At 48.4% G+C, this 17,800-nt stretch overlaps 14 non-coding genes and 2 pseudogenes across 14 annotated transcripts; 14 read left to right on the top strand and 2 right to left on the bottom strand.

Moving 5' to 3' along the window:
* Nucleotides 1–423: 423 nt before the first annotated feature.
* LOC135016515 (U5 spliceosomal RNA) lies at nt 424–539 on the bottom strand. Its single transcript, XR_010214600.1, has one exon. It is a non-coding gene; the product is annotated as a U5 spliceosomal RNA (small nuclear RNA).
* A 274-nt stretch (nt 540–813) lies between these two features.
* LOC135016489 (U5 spliceosomal RNA) lies at nt 814–929 on the bottom strand. The gene has a single exon (XR_010214573.1). It is a non-coding gene; the product is annotated as a U5 spliceosomal RNA (small nuclear RNA).
* Nucleotides 930–1,073: 144 nt separating this feature from the next.
* LOC135016371 (U1 spliceosomal RNA) lies at nt 1,074–1,236 on the top strand. The gene has a single exon (XR_010214503.1). It is a non-coding gene; the product is annotated as a U1 spliceosomal RNA (small nuclear RNA).
* A 671-nt stretch (nt 1,237–1,907) lies between these two features.
* Nucleotides 1,908–2,071, top strand: LOC135016211 (U1 spliceosomal RNA). Its single transcript, XR_010214346.1, has one exon. It is a non-coding gene; the product is annotated as a U1 spliceosomal RNA (small nuclear RNA).
* A 152-nt stretch (nt 2,072–2,223) lies between these two features.
* Nucleotides 2,224–2,386, top strand: LOC135016464 (U1 spliceosomal RNA). The gene has a single exon (XR_010214562.1). It is a non-coding gene; the product is annotated as a U1 spliceosomal RNA (small nuclear RNA).
* Nucleotides 2,387–3,057: 671 nt separating this feature from the next.
* On the top strand, nt 3,058–3,221 carry LOC135016166 (U1 spliceosomal RNA). The gene has a single exon (XR_010214303.1). It is a non-coding gene; the product is annotated as a U1 spliceosomal RNA (small nuclear RNA).
* A 152-nt stretch (nt 3,222–3,373) lies between these two features.
* LOC135016427 (U1 spliceosomal RNA) lies at nt 3,374–3,536 on the top strand. The gene has a single exon (XR_010214539.1). It is a non-coding gene; the product is annotated as a U1 spliceosomal RNA (small nuclear RNA).
* A 671-nt stretch (nt 3,537–4,207) lies between these two features.
* Nucleotides 4,208–4,371, top strand: LOC135016289 (U1 spliceosomal RNA). Its single transcript, XR_010214424.1, has one exon. It is a non-coding gene; the product is annotated as a U1 spliceosomal RNA (small nuclear RNA).
* A 152-nt stretch (nt 4,372–4,523) lies between these two features.
* Nucleotides 4,524–4,686, top strand: LOC135016380 (U1 spliceosomal RNA). The gene has a single exon (XR_010214513.1). It is a non-coding gene; the product is annotated as a U1 spliceosomal RNA (small nuclear RNA).
* Nucleotides 4,687–5,301: 615 nt separating this feature from the next.
* On the top strand, nt 5,302–5,465 carry LOC135016163 (U1 spliceosomal RNA). Its single transcript, XR_010214300.1, has one exon. It is a non-coding gene; the product is annotated as a U1 spliceosomal RNA (small nuclear RNA).
* A 151-nt stretch (nt 5,466–5,616) lies between these two features.
* Nucleotides 5,617–5,758, top strand: LOC135016386 (U1 spliceosomal RNA; annotated as a pseudogene).
* Nucleotides 5,759–6,450: 692 nt separating this feature from the next.
* Nucleotides 6,451–6,614, top strand: LOC135016216 (U1 spliceosomal RNA). The gene has a single exon (XR_010214351.1). It is a non-coding gene; the product is annotated as a U1 spliceosomal RNA (small nuclear RNA).
* A 152-nt stretch (nt 6,615–6,766) lies between these two features.
* Nucleotides 6,767–6,908, top strand: LOC135016441 (U1 spliceosomal RNA; annotated as a pseudogene).
* A 695-nt stretch (nt 6,909–7,603) lies between these two features.
* LOC135016270 (U1 spliceosomal RNA) lies at nt 7,604–7,767 on the top strand. The gene has a single exon (XR_010214405.1). It is a non-coding gene; the product is annotated as a U1 spliceosomal RNA (small nuclear RNA).
* A 152-nt stretch (nt 7,768–7,919) lies between these two features.
* LOC135016463 (U1 spliceosomal RNA) lies at nt 7,920–8,082 on the top strand. The gene has a single exon (XR_010214561.1). It is a non-coding gene; the product is annotated as a U1 spliceosomal RNA (small nuclear RNA).
* Nucleotides 8,083–8,752: 670 nt separating this feature from the next.
* LOC135016528 (U1 spliceosomal RNA) lies at nt 8,753–8,916 on the top strand. The gene has a single exon (XR_010214613.1). It is a non-coding gene; the product is annotated as a U1 spliceosomal RNA (small nuclear RNA).
* The last annotated feature ends 8,884 nt before the right edge of the window (nt 8,917–17,800 follow it).

The following is a 17,800-nucleotide window of genomic DNA, read 5'->3' on the forward strand; positions in this document are numbered from 1 at the left end:
TCTGCATGGAAGCAGGACACCCAATCATGTTGGGAGCATACAGGACAAACAGAGCCTCTGTTTTCCTAATCTGAACCGTTCTGGTGACATAAATTTTCAAAGTTCTGACCACAGCCAGAGACTTTGACTCAACGAAGGTGTCAGTGGCCAAAGGCACCATGTGGAAAGATGAACCACCTTCGGCAGAAATTGTTGACGTGTCCTCAATTCTGCTCTATCTTCATGAAAGATCAAATAAAGGCTCTTGTGATACTGCATGGTTTGTACTGTTTTCCATGTGCTCCCAGATCTTTCAAGCAAGTAGCATGGTCAAGAAAGTTCTGTTTGAAAAGAAACAAACATTTACTGTCATTGTTATGCAAATAAACTTACATTAAAGCTAACAAGAAAGCACACTCGTTCTGTCTTTAAACTGATAAAAGAAACCCCAATAATATGGGGCATGCAAAAATTGAGATAAAACTCAGTTTTGCTCCTCTCCACGGAAATCTTTAATAAAAGGCAAAATATTTGTTAGTTCTGAAGAGAAACCAGAGCATGACCAAGATTCCACCTGTCGCCTGAGTGCCATGCCAGCAGTTCTCATTCAGCTCAAAGTGAGCACCCAATTTGAATGAAAGAAAGCAGATTTCTCACCAGGCTTCCCCTTGCTATAAACATGGTTTGTACTCTTTTCCATGTGCTCCCAGATCTTTCAAACAATTAGTGTGGTCAAGAAAGTTCTGTTTGAAAAGAAACAAACATTTACTGTCATTTCTATGCAAATGAGCTTACATTAAAGCACACTCATTCTATCTTTAAACCGATAAAAGAAACCCCAAAAAGATGGGGCATGCAAAAATTGAGATAAAACTCGGTTTTGCTCCTCTCCACGGAAATCTTTAGTAAAAGGCGAAAGATTTGTTCGTTCTGAAGAGAAACCAGAGCATGACCAAGATTTTTATCTGAAAATATGTGTTCTCCCTGCAGTTGTTGTCCCCAGATGAGAGTTCCCTTGTGCTGCCTCAGTTGAATCTCCTTTACTTGACAGGGGGATGCTCGAGCAGCGACCCTCCCCAGCTCTAGCCCAACTCCTACTTACCTGCCAGGTGAGATACTATGATCATGAAGGTGCTTCTCCCAGGGCAAGGCTCACCCATTGCACTCTGGGTGTGCTGCTTCTGCGATTTCCCCAAATGTGGGAAACTTGACTGCATAATTTGTGTTTCCCCTGGTCGGCTCTCGTATAATTCAGATCTCTTTGTCTCAGGTCTCTCTCCAGCCTAGTTTGCTGTCTGTTTCTACTTCTCTTTTCTTGAGCCGCTCCCTTCTATGCCCTTGCGCACTATCCTGACTTCTCCCGTCTGCTTACTTCGTGCCTTCCAACGCACAATGCAAACTACAGGTAGTGCTGCAGGACCCACACCCTTTTACTTGCCTTACAGAGCGTCTCTGGAGCAGTTACAGTGCCCAGCTGCTGCAAGAAATCAGCTTGAATGCTTCAGGGGCTGGGGAATAGCCAACATGAGCCCCACACCGAAGGAGGGTGGAGGTGTGTAATGCGAACTAGGGGTCATCCAAGCGCCGCAAAAGGCCGCCATGCCCTGCACGCCCCTTGTCTCTTTTCATATGCAGACGAGTGTTGAAGCCAACTTTGACCCACTGTTTGCATGACATCACCATATGCAAATCCATCTGCTGCAGGCCTTCCCCCAGGAATGCTTGCACTAGTTGTTGCATTTGGTTTGTTGTTTGGGGGTGCTTCAGTATTAGGCAGCCTTCTGCTCTCCCATGTTCATCTGAAAATATGTGTTCTCCCTGCAGTTGTTGTCCCCAGATGAGAGTTCCCTTGTGCTGCCTCAGTTGAATCTCCTTTACTTGACAGAGATGTGCCTGGGCAGCGGCCCTCCCCAGCCCTATCCCAAATCATACTTATTTTGCATAGGCGATACCATGGTCATGAAGATTGTTCTCCCAGGGTGAGGTTCATTCATTGCATTCTGGGTATGCTGACCCCTGTGATTTCCCCAAATGTGGGAAACTCGACTGCATTATTTGTGGTAGTGGGGGACTGTGTTTGTGCTTTCCTCTGGTCAGCTCTGGTTAAAATCAGATTTCTTTATCTCAGATCTTCCTCTAGCCTTGTTCTTCTTTCGAGAGTTCCCCTGTGCTGCCTCAGTTGGATCTCTTTCACTTGACAGGGGGGTGCCCGAGCAGCGACCCTCCCCAGCTCTAGCCCAACTCCTACTTACCTGCCAGGTGAGATACTATGATCATGAAGGTGCTTCTCCCAGGGCAAGGCTCACCCATTGCACTCTGGTTGTGCTGCAACTGTGATTTCCCCAAATGTGGGAAACTTGACTGCATAATTTGTGTTTCCCTTGGTCGGCTCTCGTATAATTCAGATCTCTTTGTCTCAGGTCTCTCTCCAGCCTAGTTTGCTGTCTGTTTCCACTTCTCTTTTCTTGAGCCGCTCCCTTCTATGCCCTTGCGCACTATCCTGACTTCTCCCGTCTGCTTACTTCGTGCCTTCCAACGCACAATGCAAACTACAGGTAGTGCTGCAGGGCCCACACCCTTTTACTTGCCTTACAGAGCAGCTCTGGAGCAGTTACAGTGCCCAGCTGCTGCAAGAAATCAGCTTGAATGCTTCAGGGGCTGGGGCATAGCCAACATGAGCCCCACACCGAAGGAGGGTGGAGGTGTGTAATGCGAACTAGGGGTCATCCAAGCGCCGCAAAAGGCCGCCATGCCCTGCACGCCCCTTTTCTCTTTTCATATGCAGACGAGGGTTGAAGCCAACTTTGACCCACTGCTTGGATGGCATCACCATATGCAAATCCATCTGCTGCAGGCCTTCCCCCAGGAATGCTTGCACTAGTTGTTGCATTTGGTTTGTTGTTTGGGGGTGCTTCAGTATTAGGCAGCCTTCTGCCCTCCCATGTTCATCTGAAAATATGTGTTCTCCCTGCAGTTGTTGTCCCCAGATGAGAGTTCCCTTTTGCTGCCTCAGTTGAATCTCCTTTACTTGACAGAGATGTGCCTGAGCAGCGGCCCTCCCCAGCCCTATCCCAAATCATACTTATTTTGCATAGGAGAGACCATGGTCTTGAAGATTGTTCTCCCAGGGTGAGGTTCATTCATTGCATTCTGGGTATGCTGACCCCTGTGATTTCCCCAAATGTGGGAAACTCAACTGCATTATTTGTGGTAGTGGGGGACTGTGTTTGTGCTTTCCTCTGGTCAGCTCTGGTAAAAGTCAGATTTCTTTGTTTCAGTTCTTCCTCTAGCCTTGTTCTTCTTTCGAGAGTTCCCTTGTGCTGCCTCAGTTGGATCTCCTTCACTTGACAGGGGGGTGCCCGAGCAGCGACCCTCCCCAGCTCTAGCCCAACTTCTACTTACCTGCCAGGTGAGATACTATAATCATGAAGGTGCTTCTCCCAGGGCAAGGCTCACCCATTGCACTCTGGATGTGCTGCCCCTGCGATTTCCCCAAATGTGGGAAACTTGACTGCATAATTTGTGTTTCCCCTGGTCGGCTCTCGTATAATTCAGATCTCTTTGTCTCAGGTCTCTCTCCAGCCTAGTTTGCTGTCTGTTTCCACTTCTCTTTTCTTAAGCCGCTCCATTCTATGGCCTTGCGCACTATCCTTACTTCTCCCGTCTGCTTACTTTGTGCCTTCCAATGCACAATGCAAACTACAGGTAGTGCTGCAGGGCCCACACCCTTTTACTTGCCGTACAGAGCAGCTCTGGAGCTGTTACAGTGCCCAGCTACTGCAAGAAATCAGCTTGAATGCTTCAGGGGCTGGGGCATAGCCAACATGAGCCCCACACCAAAGGAGGGTGGAGGTGTTTAATGCGAACTAGGGGTCATCCAAGCGCCGCAAAAGGCCGCCATGCCCTGCACGCCCCTTTTCTCTTTTCATATGCAGACGAGGGTTGAAGCCAACTTTGACCCACTGCTTGGATGACATCACCATATGCAAATCCATCTGCTGCAGGCCTTCCCCCAGGAATGCTTGCACTAGTTGTTGCATTTGGTTTGTTGTTTGGGGGTGCTTCAGTATTAGGCAGCCTTCTGCCCTCCCATGTTCATCTGAAAATATGTGTTCTCCCTGCAGTTGTTGTCCCCAGATGAGAGTTCCCTTATGCTGCCTCAGTTGAATCTCCTTTACTTGACAGAGATGTGCCTGAGCAGCGGCCCTCCCCAGCCCTATCCCAAATCATACTTATTTTGCATAGGAGATACCATGGTCATGAAGATTATTCTCCCAGTGTGAGGTTCATTCATTGCATTCTGGGTATGCTGACCCCTGTGATTTCCCCAAATGTGTGAAACTCGACAGCATTATTTGTGGTAGTGGGGGACTGTGTTTGTGTTTTCCTCTGGTCAGCTCAGGTAAAAGTCAGATTTCTTTGTCTCAGATCTTCCTCTAGCCTTGTTCTTCTTTCGAGAATTCCCTTGTGCTGCCTCAGTTGGATCTCCTTCACTTGACAGGGGGGTACCCGAGCAGCGACCCTCCCCAGCTCTAGCCCAACTCCTACTTACCTGCCAGGTGAGATACTATGATCACGTAGGTGCTTCTCCCAGGGCAAGGCTCACCCATTGCACTCTGGGTGTGCTGCTCCTGCGATTTCCCCAAATGTGGGAAACTTGACTGCATAATTTGTGTTTCCCCTGGTCGGCTCTCGTATAATTCAGATCTCTTTGTCTCAGGTCTCTCTCCAGCCTAGTTTGCTGTCTGTTTCCTCTTCTCTATTCTTAAGTGCCTTCCAATGCACAATGCAAACTACAGGTAGTGCTGCAGGGCCCACACCCTTTTACTTGCCGTACAGAGCAGCTCTGGAGCTGTTACAGTGCCCAGCTGCTGCAAGAAATCAGCTTGAATGCTTCAGGGGCTGGGGCATAGCCAACATGAGCCCCACACCGAAGGAGGGTGGGGGTGTTTAATGCGAACTAAGGGTCATCCAAGCGCCGCAAAAGGCCGCCATGCCCTGCATACCCCTTTTCTCTTTTCATATGCAGATGAGGGTTCCAGCCAACTTTGGCCCACTGCTTGGATGACATCACCGTATGCAAATCCCTCTTCTGCAGAACTTCCCCCAGGAATGCTTGTACTAGTTGTTGCATTTGGTTTGTTGTTTGGGGGTGCTTCAGTATTAGGCAGCCTTCTGCCCTCCCATGTTCATCTGAAAATATGTGTTCTCCCTGCAGTTGTTGTCCCCAGATGGGAGTTCCCTTGTGCTGCCTCAGTTGAATCTCCTTTACTTGACAGAGATGTGCCTGAGCAGCGGCCCTCCCCAGCCCTATCCCAAATCATACTTATTTTGCATAGGAGATACCATGGTCATGAAGATTGTTCTCCGAGGGTGAGGTTCATTCATTGCATTTTGGGTATGCTGACCCCTGTGATTTCCCCAAATGTGGGAAACTCGACTGCATTATTTGTGGTAGTGGGGGACTGTGTTTGTGCTTTCCTCTGGTCAGCTCTGGTAAAAGTCAGATTTCTTTGTCTCAGATTTTCCTCTAGCCTTGTTCTTCTTTGAGAGTTCCCTTGTGCTGCCTCAGTTGGATCTCCTTCACTTGACAGGGGGGTACCCGAGCAGCAACCCTCCCCAGCTCTAGCCCAACTCCTACTTACCTGCCAGGTGAGATACTATGATCATGAAGGTGCTTCTCCCAGGGCAAGGCTCACCCATTGCACTCTGGGTGTGCTGCTCCTGCGATTTCCCCAAATGTGGGACACTTGACTGCATAATTTGTGTTTCCCCTGGTCGGCTCTCGTATAATTTAGATCTCTTTGTCTCAGGTCTCTCTCCAGCCTAGTTTGCTGCCTGTTTCCACTTCTCTTTTCTTGAGCCGCTCCCTTCTATGCCCTTGCGCACTATCCTGACTTCTCCCGTCTGCTTACTTTGTGCCTTCCAACGCACAATGCGAACTACAGGTAGTGCTGCAGGGCCCACACCCTTTTACTTGCCTTACAGAGCAGCTCTGGAGCTGTTACAGTGCCCAGCTGCTGCAAGAAATCAGCTTGAATACTTCAGGGGCTGGGGCATAGCCAACATGAGCCCCACACCGAAGGAGAATGGAGGTGTTTAATGCGAACTAGGGGTCATCCAAGCGCCGCAAAAGGCCGCCATGCCCTGCATAACCCTTTTCTCTTTTCATATGCAGATGAGGGTTCCAGCCAACTTTGGCCCACTGCTTGGATGACATCACCGTATGCAAATCCGTCTTCTGCAGACCTTCTCCCAGGAATGCTTTTACTAGTTGTTGCATTTGGTTTGTTGTTTGGGGGTGCTTCAGTATTAGGCAGCCTTCTGCCCTCCCATGTTCATCTGAAAATATGTGTTCTCCCTGCAGTTGTTGTCCCCAGATGAGAGTTCCCTTGTGCTGCCTCAGTTGAATCTCCTTTACTTGACAGAGATGTGCCTGAGCAGCGGCCCTCCCCAGCCCTATCCCAAATCATACTTATTTTGCATAGGAGATACCATGGTCATGAAGATTGTTCTCCCAGGGTTAGGTTCATTCATTGCATTCTGGGTATGCTGACCCCTGTGATTTCTCCAAATGTGGGAAACTCAACTGCATTATTTGTGGTAGTGGGGGACTGTGTTTGTGCTTTCCTCTGGTCAGCTCTGGTAAAAGTCAGATTTCTTTGTCTCAGATCTTCCTCTAGCCTTGTTCTTCTTTCGAGAGTTCCCTTGTGCTGCCTCAGTTGGATCTCCTTCACTTGACAGGGGGGTGCCCGAGCAGCGACCCTCCCCAGCTCTAGCCCAACTCCTACTTACCTGCCAGGTGAGATACTATGATCATGTAGGTGCTTCTCCCAGGGCAAGGCTCACCCAATGCACTCTGGGTGTGCTGCCCCTGCGATTTCCCCAAATGTGGGAAACTTGACTGCATAATTTGTGTTTCCCCTGGTCGGCTCTCATATAATTCAGATCTCTTTGTCTCAGGTCTCTCTCCAGCCTAGTTTGCTGTCTGTTTCCACTTCTTTTTTCTTAAGCCCCTCCCTTCAATACCCTTGTGGACTATCCTGACATCTCCTCCTGTCTGCTTACTTTGTGCCTTCCAATGCACAATGCAAACTACAGGTAGTGCTGCAGGGCCCACACCCTTTTACTTGCCTTACAGAGCAGCTCTGGAGCTGTTACAGTGCCCAGCTGCTGCAAGAAATCAGCTTGAATGCTTCAGGGGCTGGGGCATAGCCAACATGAGCCCCACACCGACGGAGGGTGGAGGTGTTTAATGCAAACTAAGGGTCATCCAAGCACCGCAAAAGGCCGCCATGCCCTGCATACCCCTTTTCACTTTTCATATGCAGATGAGGGTTCCAGCCAACTTTGGCCCACTGCTTGGATGACATCACCGTATGCAAATCCGTCTTCTGCAGACCTTTTCCCAGGAATGCTTGTACTAGTTGTTGCATTTGGTTTGTTGTTTGGGGGTGCTTCAGTATTAGGCAGCCTTCTGCTCTCCCATTTTCATCTGAAAATATGTGTTCTCCCTGCAGTTGTTGTCCCCAGATGAGAGTTCCCTTGTGCTGCCTCAGTTGAATCTCCTTTACTTGACAGAGATGTGCCTGAGCAGCGGCCCTCCCCAGCCCTATCCCAAATCATACTTATTTTGCATAGAAGATACCATTATCATGAAGATTGATCTCCCAGGGTGAGGTTCATTCATTGCATTCTGGGTATGCTGACCCCTGTGATTTCCCCAAATGTGGGAAACTCGACTGCATTATTTGTTGTAGTGGGGGACTGTGTTTGTGCTTTCCTCTGGTCAGCTCTGGTAAAAGTCAGATTTCTATGTCTCAGATCTTCATCTAGCCTTGTTCTTTTTTCGAGAGTTTCCTTGTGCTGCCTCAGTTGGATCTCCTTCACTTGACAGGGGGGTGCCCGTACAGCGACCCTCCCCAGCTCTAGCCCAACTCCTACTTACCTGCCAGGTGAGATACTATGATCAGGAAGGTGCTTCTCCCAGGGCAAGGCTCACCCAATGCACTCTGGGTGTGCTGCTCCTACGATTTCCCCAAATGTGGGACACTTGATTACATAATTTGTGTTTCCTCTGGTCGGCTCTCGTATAATTCAGATCTCTTTGTCTCAGGTCTCTCTCCAGCCTAGTTTGCTGTCTGTTTCCATTTCTCTTTTCTTGAGCCGCTCCCTTCTATGCCCTTGTGCACTATCCTGACTTCCCCGTCTGCTTACTTTGTGCCTTCCAACGCACAATGCAAACTACAGGTAGTGCTGCAGGGCCCACACCCTTTTACTTGCTTTACAGAGCAGCTCTGGAGCTGTTACAGTGCCCAGCTGCTGCAAGAAATCAGCTTGAATGCTTCAGGGGCTGGGGCATAGCCAACATGAGCCCCACACCGAAGGAGGGTGGAGGTGTTTAATGCGAACTAGGGGTCATCCAAGCGCCGCAAAAGGCCGCCATGCCCTGCACACCCCTTTTTTATTTTCATATGCAGACGAGGGTTGAAGCCAACTTTGACCCACTGCTTGGATGACATCACCATATGCAAATCCGTCTGCTGCAGGCCTTCCCCCAGGAATGCTTGCATTAGTAGTTGCATTTGGTTTGTTGTTTGGGGGTGCTTCAGTATTAGGCAGCCTTCTGCCCTCCCATGTTCATCTGAAAATATGTGTTCTCCCTGCAGTTGTTGTCCCCAGATGAGAGTTCCCTTGTGCTGCCTCAGTTGAATCTCCTTTTCTTGACAGAGATGTGCCTGAGCAGCGGCCCTCCCCAGCCCTATCCCAAATCATACTTATTTTGCATAGGAGATACCATGGTCATGAAGATTGTTCTCCCAGGGTGAGGTTCATTCATTGCACTCTGGGTATGCTGACCCCTGTGATTTCCCCAAATGTGGGAAACTCGACTGCATTATTTGTGGTAGTGGGGGACTGTGTTTGTGCTTTCCTCTGGTCAGCTCTGGTAAAAGTCAGATTTCTTTGTCTCAGATCTTCCTCTAGCCTTGTTCTTCTTTCGAGAGTTCCCTTGTGCTGCCTCAGTTGGATCTCCTTCACTTGACAGGGGGTGCCCGAGCAGCAATCCTCCACAGCTCTAGCCCAACTCCTACTTACCTGCCAGGTGAGATACTATGATCTTCACTGTTAGGGCAATCAGGATGTGGAATTCCCTGCCAGGGAAGGTGGTAATGGCGGACTCTGTAATTGGATTTAAAAAAGGAATGGATACATTTCTGAATGAAAAAGCTATCCAAGGTTATAATACTTAAAATATCAACATGGTTAATCCGGGGGTAACATGAGTTATAGTAGCTAACTAGTCATAAAACATTATTCAGCAAGTATGTAGAATCATCACAACTTAAAACAGGTTGAACACGATGGGCAATTTGCCTCTATTCAACCTCAAAAACTATGTTACTATATGTTACTATATTACTATGTTACTGTAGTATACAGAACACCACAATGTAATGAGCAGTGATAGTGAGCACTGATGAGGATACTAGAACTGACACTGAGCAGCAAGATGCAGCACTGGAATATTAGTAATGTACTGTAGTATGCTGAGCACCACAATGCAGCACAAGACAATGAGCAGTGATACTGAGCACTGATGAGGATACTACTGAGAACTGACACTGAGCAGGAGAGACACACTACTAGTATTACTGAGCAGCAATAAGTAACCACTGATACTGAGCACTGATATTGAGATTTCCACTGAGAGAACATAGCCACGTCCTCTCCGCTCTCTCTTCAATGCACGAGTAAAAATGGCGGCAACGCGCAGCTCTTTATATGGAATCCGAATCTCGCGAGAATCCGACAGCGGGATGATGACATTTTCCCTTGTTCAGGTTTTCCGAGTCAGGCGGGAACAACCGAGCCTGCCTCGGACCAGTGTAAACCACGTGGAGTTCGTCGGGAATTCGGTTCTCGGAGAACCGAACCCGCTCCTCTATATATACTATATTACTATGTTACTGTAGTATACAGAACACCACAATGCAATGAGCAGTGATAGTGAGCACTGATGAGGATACTAGAACTGACACTGAGCAGCAAGATGCAGCACTGGACTATTAGTAATGTACTGTAGTATGCTGAGCACCACAATGCAGCACAAGACAATGAGCAGTGATACTGAGCACTGATGAGGATACTACTGAGAACTGACACTGAGCAGGAGAGACACACTACTAGTATTACTGAGCAGCAATAAGTAACCACTGATACTGAGCACTGATATTGAGATTTCCACTGAGAGAACATAGCCACGTCCTCTCCGCTCTCTCTTCAATGCACGAGTAAAAATGGCAGCAACGCGCAGCTCTTTATATGGAATCCGAATCTCACGAGAATCTGACAGCGGGATGATGACATTTTCCCTTGTTCAGGTTTTCCAAGTCAGGCGGGAACAACCGAGCCTGCCTCGGACCAGTGTAAACCACGTGGAGTTCGTGGGGAATTCGGTTCTCGGAGAACCGAACCCGCTCCTCTCTACCTTATACCCATCAATTTTTTTTATTTTCAATCTAAGCCCCTGCAGTTTTCTGTAAGCATCTGCTTCGCTATGATGATCAACAAGTCACAAGGGCAAACACTCAGGGCTTGAGGCGTAGATCTTAGGACCAGCTGCTACAAGCATGGCAGAGGTGTCACTATCACTGGTGACACCCAGAGAGGTGGCGAGGGAGATTGTAATGCAGTGCGCGCAGATAAACAGCGCAATGGTAAAAAGGAGGCATGGTTTCATAGGTAGGGGCGTGGCCTGGTGGCCTGAATCTACATTTTGTTGCTCCGGGTGTCCCGGGGGTTGGGGGCTGCACCCGGGGACTAGTGTGTGAGCGGTGCTGGCTCCTGCACAGTGACAGGGCATGGCCACCCAGCATGACGCCTCCCTTCTTGACCATGCTGTAATTGCAGTCGCACTGCAGTTCAGCGTGATCATAAAAAATGGTGTAGGCTCCTGCTGGTGCAGACTGTAGAGAAAAGCTGCTGTGACCACTAGAGGTGAGCGGGTTCGGTTTCTATGAATCCGAACCCGCACGAACTTCATGTTTTTTTCACGGGTCCGAGCAGACTCGGATCCTCCCGCCTTGCTCGGTTAACCCGAGCGCGCCCGAACGTCATCATGACGCTGTCGGATTCTCGCGAGACTCGGATTCTATATAAGGAGCCGCGCGTCGCCGCCATTTTCACACGTGCATTGAGATTGATAGGGAGAGGACGTGGCTGGCGTCCTCTCCATTTAGATTAGGGTTGAGAGAGAGAGAGATTGACCTGAGGCTGTGATACTGTAGAAGAGAGTGCAGAGTTTAGTGACTGACGACCACAGTGACCACCAGATAGTGCAGTTGTTTGTTTTATTTAATATATCCGTTCTCTGCCTGAAAAAAACGATACACACAGTGACTCAGTCACATACCATATCTGTGTGCACTGCTCAGCCCAGTGTGCTGCATCAATGTATATATATATCTGACTGTGCTCAGCTCACACAGCTTATAATTGTGGGGGAGACTGGGGAGCACTGCAGTGCCAGTTATAGGTTATAGCAGGAGCCAGGAGTACATAATATTATATTAAAATTAAACAGTGCACACTTTTGCTGCAGGAGTGCCACTGCCAGTGTGACTAGTGACCAGTGACCTGACCACCAGTATATATAATATTAGTAGTATACTATCTCTTTATCAACCAGTCTATATTAGCAGCAGACACAGTACAGTGCGGTAGTTCACGGCTGTGGCTACCTCTGTGTCGGCACTCGGCAGCCCGTCCATAATTGTATATACCACCTAACCGTGGTTTTTTTTTCTTTCTTTATACATACATACTAGTTACGAGTATACTATCTCTTTATCAACCAGTCTATATTAGCAGCAGACACAGTACAGTGCGGTAGTTCACGGCTGTGGCTACCTCTGTGTCGGCACTCGGCAGCCCGTCCATAATTGTATATACCACCTAACCGTGGTTTTTTTTTCTTTCTTTATACATACATACTAGTTACGAGTATACTATCTCTTTATCAACCAGTCTATATATTAGCAGCAGACACAGTACAGTGCGGTAGTTCACGGCTGTGGCTACCTCTGTGTCGGCACTCGGCAGCCCGTCCATAATTGTATATACCACCTAACCGTGGTTTTTTTTTCTTTCTTTATACATACATACTAGTTACGAGTATACTATCTCTTTATCAACCAGTCTATATATTAGCAGCAGACACAGTACAGTGCGGTAGTTCACGGCTGTGGCTACCTCTGTGTCGGCACTCGGCAGCCCGTCCATAATTGTATATACCACCTAACCGTGGTTTTTTTTTCTTTCTTTATAGTCATACTAGTTACGAGTATACTATCTCTTTATCAACCAGTCTATATTAGCAGCAGACACAGTAAAGTGCGGTAGTTCACGGCTGTGGCTACCTCTGTGTCGGCACTCGGCAGCCCGTCCATAATTGTATATACCACCTAACCGTGGTTTTTTTTCTTTCTTTATACATACATACTAGTTACGAGTATACTATCTCTTTATCAACCAGTCTATATTAGCAGCAGACACAGTACAGTGCGGTAGTTCACGGCTGTGGCTACCTCTGTGTCGGCACTCGGCAGCCCGTCCATAATTGTATATACCACCTAACCGTGGTTTTTTTTTTCTTTCTTTATACATACATACTAGTTACGAGTATACTATCTCTTTATCAATCAGTCTATATATTAGCAGCAGACACAGTACAGTGCGGTAGTTCACGGCTGTGGCTACCTCTGTGTCGGCACTCGGCAGCCCGTCCATAATTGTATACTAGTATCCAATCCATCCATCTCCATTGTTTACCTGAGGTGCCTTTTAGTTGTGCCTATTAAAATATGGAGAACAAAAATGTTGAGGTTCCAAAATTAGGGAAAGATCAAGATCCACTTCCACCTCGTGCTGAAGCTGCTGCCACTAGTCATGGCCGAGACGATGAAATGCCAGCAACGTCGTCTGCCAAGGCCGATGCCCAATGTCATAGTACAGAGCATGTCAAATCCAAAACACCAAATATCAGTAAAAAAAGGACTCCAAAACCTAAAATAAAATTGTCGGAGGAGAAGCGTAAACTTGCCAATATGCCATTTACCACACGGAGTGGCAAGGAACGGCTGAGGCCCTGGCCTATGTTCATGGCTAGTGGTTCAGCTTCACATGAGGATGGAAGCACTCAGCCTCTCGCTAGAAAAATGAAAAGACTAAAGCTGGCAAAAGCAGTAGCACCGTAAAGAACTGTGCGTTCTTCGAAATCCCAAATCCACAAGGAGAGTCCGACTCCAATTGTGTCGGTTGCGATGCCTGACCTTCCCAACACTGGACGTGAAGAGCATGCGCCTTCCACCATTTGCACGCCCCCTGCAAGTGATGGAAGGAGCACCCGCAGTCCAGTTCCTGATAGTCAGATTGAAGATGTCAGTGTTGAAGTACACCAGGATGAGGAGGATATGGGTGTTGCTGGCGCTGGGGAGGAAATTGACCAGGAGGATTCTGATGGTGAGGTGGTTTGTTTAAGTCAGGCACCCGGGGAGACACCTGTTGTCCGTGGTAGGAATATGGCCGTTGACATGCCTGGTGAAAATACCAAAAAAATCAGCTCTTCGGTGTGAAAGTATTTCACCAGAAATGCGGACAACAGGTGTCAAGCCGTGTGTTCCCTTTGTCAAGCTGTAATAAGTAGGGGTAAGGACGTTAACCACCTCGGAACATCCTCCCTTATACGTCACCTGCAGCGCATTCATAATAAGTCAGTGACAAGTTCAAAAACTTTGGGTGACAGCGGAAGCAGTCCACTGACCAGTAAATCCCTTCCTCTTGTAACCAAGCTCACGCAAACCACCCCACCAACTCCCTCAGTGTCAATTTCCTCCTTCCCCAGGAATGCCAATAGTCCTGCAGGCAATGTCACTGGCAATTCTGACGAGTCCTCTCCTGCCTGGGATTCCTCCGATGCATCCTTGCGTGTAACGCCTACTGCTGCTGGCGCTGCTGTTGTTGCTGCTGGGAGTCGATGGTCATCCCAGAAGGGAAGTCGTAAGCACACTTTTACTACTTCCACCAAGCAATTGACTGTCCAACAGTCCTTTGCGAGGAAGATGAAATATCACAGCAGTCATCCTGTTGCAAAGCGGATAACTGAGGCCTTGACAACTATGTTGGTTTTAGACGTGCGTCCGGTATCCGCCGTTAGTTCACAGGGAACTAGACAATTTCTTGAGGTAGTGTGCCCCCGTTACCAAATACCATCTAGGTTCCACTTCTCTATGCAGGCGATACCGAGAATGTACACGGACATCAGAAAAAGACTCACCAGTGTCCTAAAAAATGCAGTTGTACCCAATGTCCACTTAACCACGGACATGTGGACAAGTGGAGCAGGGCAGGGTCAGGACTATATGACTGTGACAGCCCACTGGGTAGATGTATGGACTCCCGCCGCAAGAACAGCAGCGGCGGCACCAGTAGCAGCATCTCGCAAACGCCAACTCTTTCCTAGGCAGGCTACGCTTTGTATCACCGGTTTCCAGAATACGCACACAGCTGAAAACCTCTTACGGCAACTGAGGAAGATCATCGCGGAATGGCTTACCCCAATTGGACTCTCCTGTGGATTTGTGGCATCGGACAACGCCAGCAATATTGTGTGTGCATTAAATCTGGGCCAATTCCAGCACGTCCCATGTTTTGCACATACCTTGAATTTGGTGGTGCAGAATTTTTTTAAAAACGACAGGGGCGTGCAAGAGATGCTGTCGGTGGCCAGAAGAATTGCGGGACACTTTCGGCGTACAGGCACCACGTACAGAAAACAGGAGCACCACCAAAAACTACTGAACCTGCCCTGCCATCATCTGAAGCAAGAAGTGGTAACGAGGTGGAATTCAACCCTGTATATGCTTCAGAGGTTGGAGGAGCAGCAAAAGGCCATTCAAGCCTATACAATTGAGCACGATATAGGAGGTGGGATGCACCTGTCTCAAGCGCAGTGGAGAATGATTTCAACGTTGTGCAAGGTTCTGATGCCCTTTGAACTTGCCACACGTGAAGTCAGTTCAGACACTGCCAGCCTGAGTCAGGTCATTCCCCTCATCAGGCTTTTGCAGAAGAAGCTGGAGACATTGAAGGAGGAGCTAACACGGAGCGATTCCGCTAGGCATGTGGGACTTGTGGATGGAGCCCTTAATTCGCTTAGCAAGGATTCACGGGTGGTCAATCTGTTGAAATCAGAGCACTACATTTTGGCCACCGTGCTCGATCCTAGATTTAAAGCCTACCTTGGATCTCTCTTTCCGGCAGACACAAGTCTGCTGGGGTTCAAACACCTGCTGGTGAGTAAATTGTCAAGTCAAGCGGAACGCGACCTGTCAACAACATCTCCTCCTTCACATTCTCCCGCAACTGGGGGTGCGAGGAAAAGGCTCAGAATTCCGAGCCCACCCGCTGGCGGTGATGCAGGGCAGTCTGGAGCGACTGCTGATGCTGACATCTGGTCCGGACTGAAGGACCTGACAACGATTACGGACATGTCGTCTACTGTCACTGCATATGATTCTCTCCCCATTGAAAGAATGGTGGAGGATTATATGAGTGACCGCATCCAAGTAGGCACGTCACACAGTCCGTACTTATACTGGCAGGAAAAAGAGGCAATTTGGAGGCCCTTGCACAAACTGGCTTTATTCTACCTAAGTTGCCCTCCCACAAGTGTGTACTCCGAAAGAGTGTTTAGTGCCGCCGCTCACCTTGTCAGCAATCGGCGTACGAGGTTACATCCAGAAAATGTGGAGAAGATGATGTTCATTAAAATGAATTATAATCAATTCCTCCGTGGAGACATTGACCAGCAGCAATTGCCTCCACAAAGTACACAGGGAGCTGAGATGGTGGATTCCAGTGGGGACAAATTGATAATCTGTGAGGAGGGGGATGTACACGGTGATATATCGGAGGATGATGATGAGGTGGACATCTTGCCTCTGTAGAGCCAGTTTGTGCAAGGAGAGATTAATTGCTTCTTTTTTGGTGGGGGTCCAAACCAACCCGTCATATCAGTCACAGTCGTGTGGCAGACCCTGTCACTGAAATGATGGGTTGGTTAAAGTGTGCATGTCCTGTTTATACAACATAAGGGTGGGTGGGAGGGCCCAAGGACAATTCCATCTTGCACCTCTTTTTTCTTTTCTTTTTCTTTGCGTCATGTGCTGTTTGGGGAGGGTTTTTTGGAAGGGACATCCTGCGTGACACTGCAGTGCCACTCCTAGATGGGCCCGGTGTTTGTGTCGGCCACTAGGGTCGCTTATCTTACTCACACAGCTACCTCATTGCGCCTCTTTTTTTCTTTGCGTCATGTGCTGTTTGGGGAGGGTTTTTTGGAAGGGACATCCTGCGTGACACTGCAGTGACACTCCTAGATGGGCCCGGTGTTTGTGTCGGCCACTAGGGTCGCTTATCTTACTCACACAGCTACCTCATTGCGCCTCTTTTTTTCTTTGCGTCATGTGCTGTTTGGGGAGGGTTTTTTGGAAGGGACATCCTGCGTGACACTGCAGTGCCACTCCTAGATGGGCCCGGTGTTTGTGTCGGCCACTAGGGTCGCTAATCTTACTCACACAGCTACCTCATTGCGCCTCTTTTTTTCTTTGCGTCATGTGCTGTTTGGGGAGGGTTTTTTGGAAGGGCCATCCTGCGTGACACTGCAGTGCCACTCCTAGATGGGCCCGGTGTTTGTGTCGGCCACTAGGGTCGCTTTTCTTACTCACACAGCGACCTCGGTGCAAATTTTAGGACTAAAAATAATATTGTGAGGTGTGAGGTATTCAGAATAGACTGAAAATGAGTGGAAATTATGGTTTTTGAGGTTAATAATACTTTGGGATCAAAATGACCGCCAAATTCTATGATTTAAGCTGTTTTTTAGGTTTTTTGGAAAAAAACACCCGAATCCAAAACACACCCGAATCCGACAAAAAAAATTCGGTGAGGTTTTGCCAAAACGCGGTCGAACCCAAAACACGGCCGCGGAACCGAACCCAAAACCAAAACACAAAACCCGAAAAATTTCCGGCGCTCATCTCTAGTGACCACGCCCCCTGTGTCTCCTCCGTTGCAGACCCCATTTTGAAGCCTTGCCCCCGGACTAAGAGAAAAGAATGCCCTTGCGCACTATCCTGACTTCTCCTCCCGTCTGCTTAATTTGTGCCTTCCAACGCACAATGCGAACAACAGGTGGTGCTGCAGGGCCCACACCCTTTTACTTGCCTTACAGAACAGCTCTGGAGCTGTTACAGTGCCCAGCTGCTGCAAGAAATCAGCTTGAATGCATCAGGGGATGGGGCATGGCCAACATGAGCCCCACACCAAAGGAGGGTGGGGGTGTTTAATGCGAACTAGGGGTCATCCAAGCACTGCAAAAGGCCGCCATGCCCTGCATGCCCCTTTTCTCTTTTCATATGCAGATGAGGGTTCCAGTCAACTTTGGCCCACTGCTTGGATAACATCACCGTATGCAAATCCGTCTGCTGCAGACCTTCCCCCAGGAGTGCTTGTACTAGTTGTTGCATATGGACCCTCATTCCGAGTCGTTCGCTCTGTAAATTTCATCGCATCGCAGTGAAATTCTGCTTAGTACGCATGCGCAATATTCGCACTGCGACTGCGCCAAGTAATTTTACAATGAAGAAAGTATTTTTACTCACGGCTTTTTCTTCGCTCCGGCGATCGTAATGTGATTGACAGGAAATGGGTGTTACTGGGCGGAAACAGGCCGTTTTATGGGCGTGTGGGAAAAAACGCTACA

Source organism: Pseudophryne corroboree, unplaced genomic scaffold, assembly GCF_028390025.1.
Source record: "Pseudophryne corroboree isolate aPseCor3 unplaced genomic scaffold, aPseCor3.hap2 scaffold_299, whole genome shotgun sequence".
NCBI classification, from domain to species: domain Eukaryota; kingdom Metazoa; phylum Chordata; class Amphibia; order Anura; family Myobatrachidae; genus Pseudophryne; species Pseudophryne corroboree.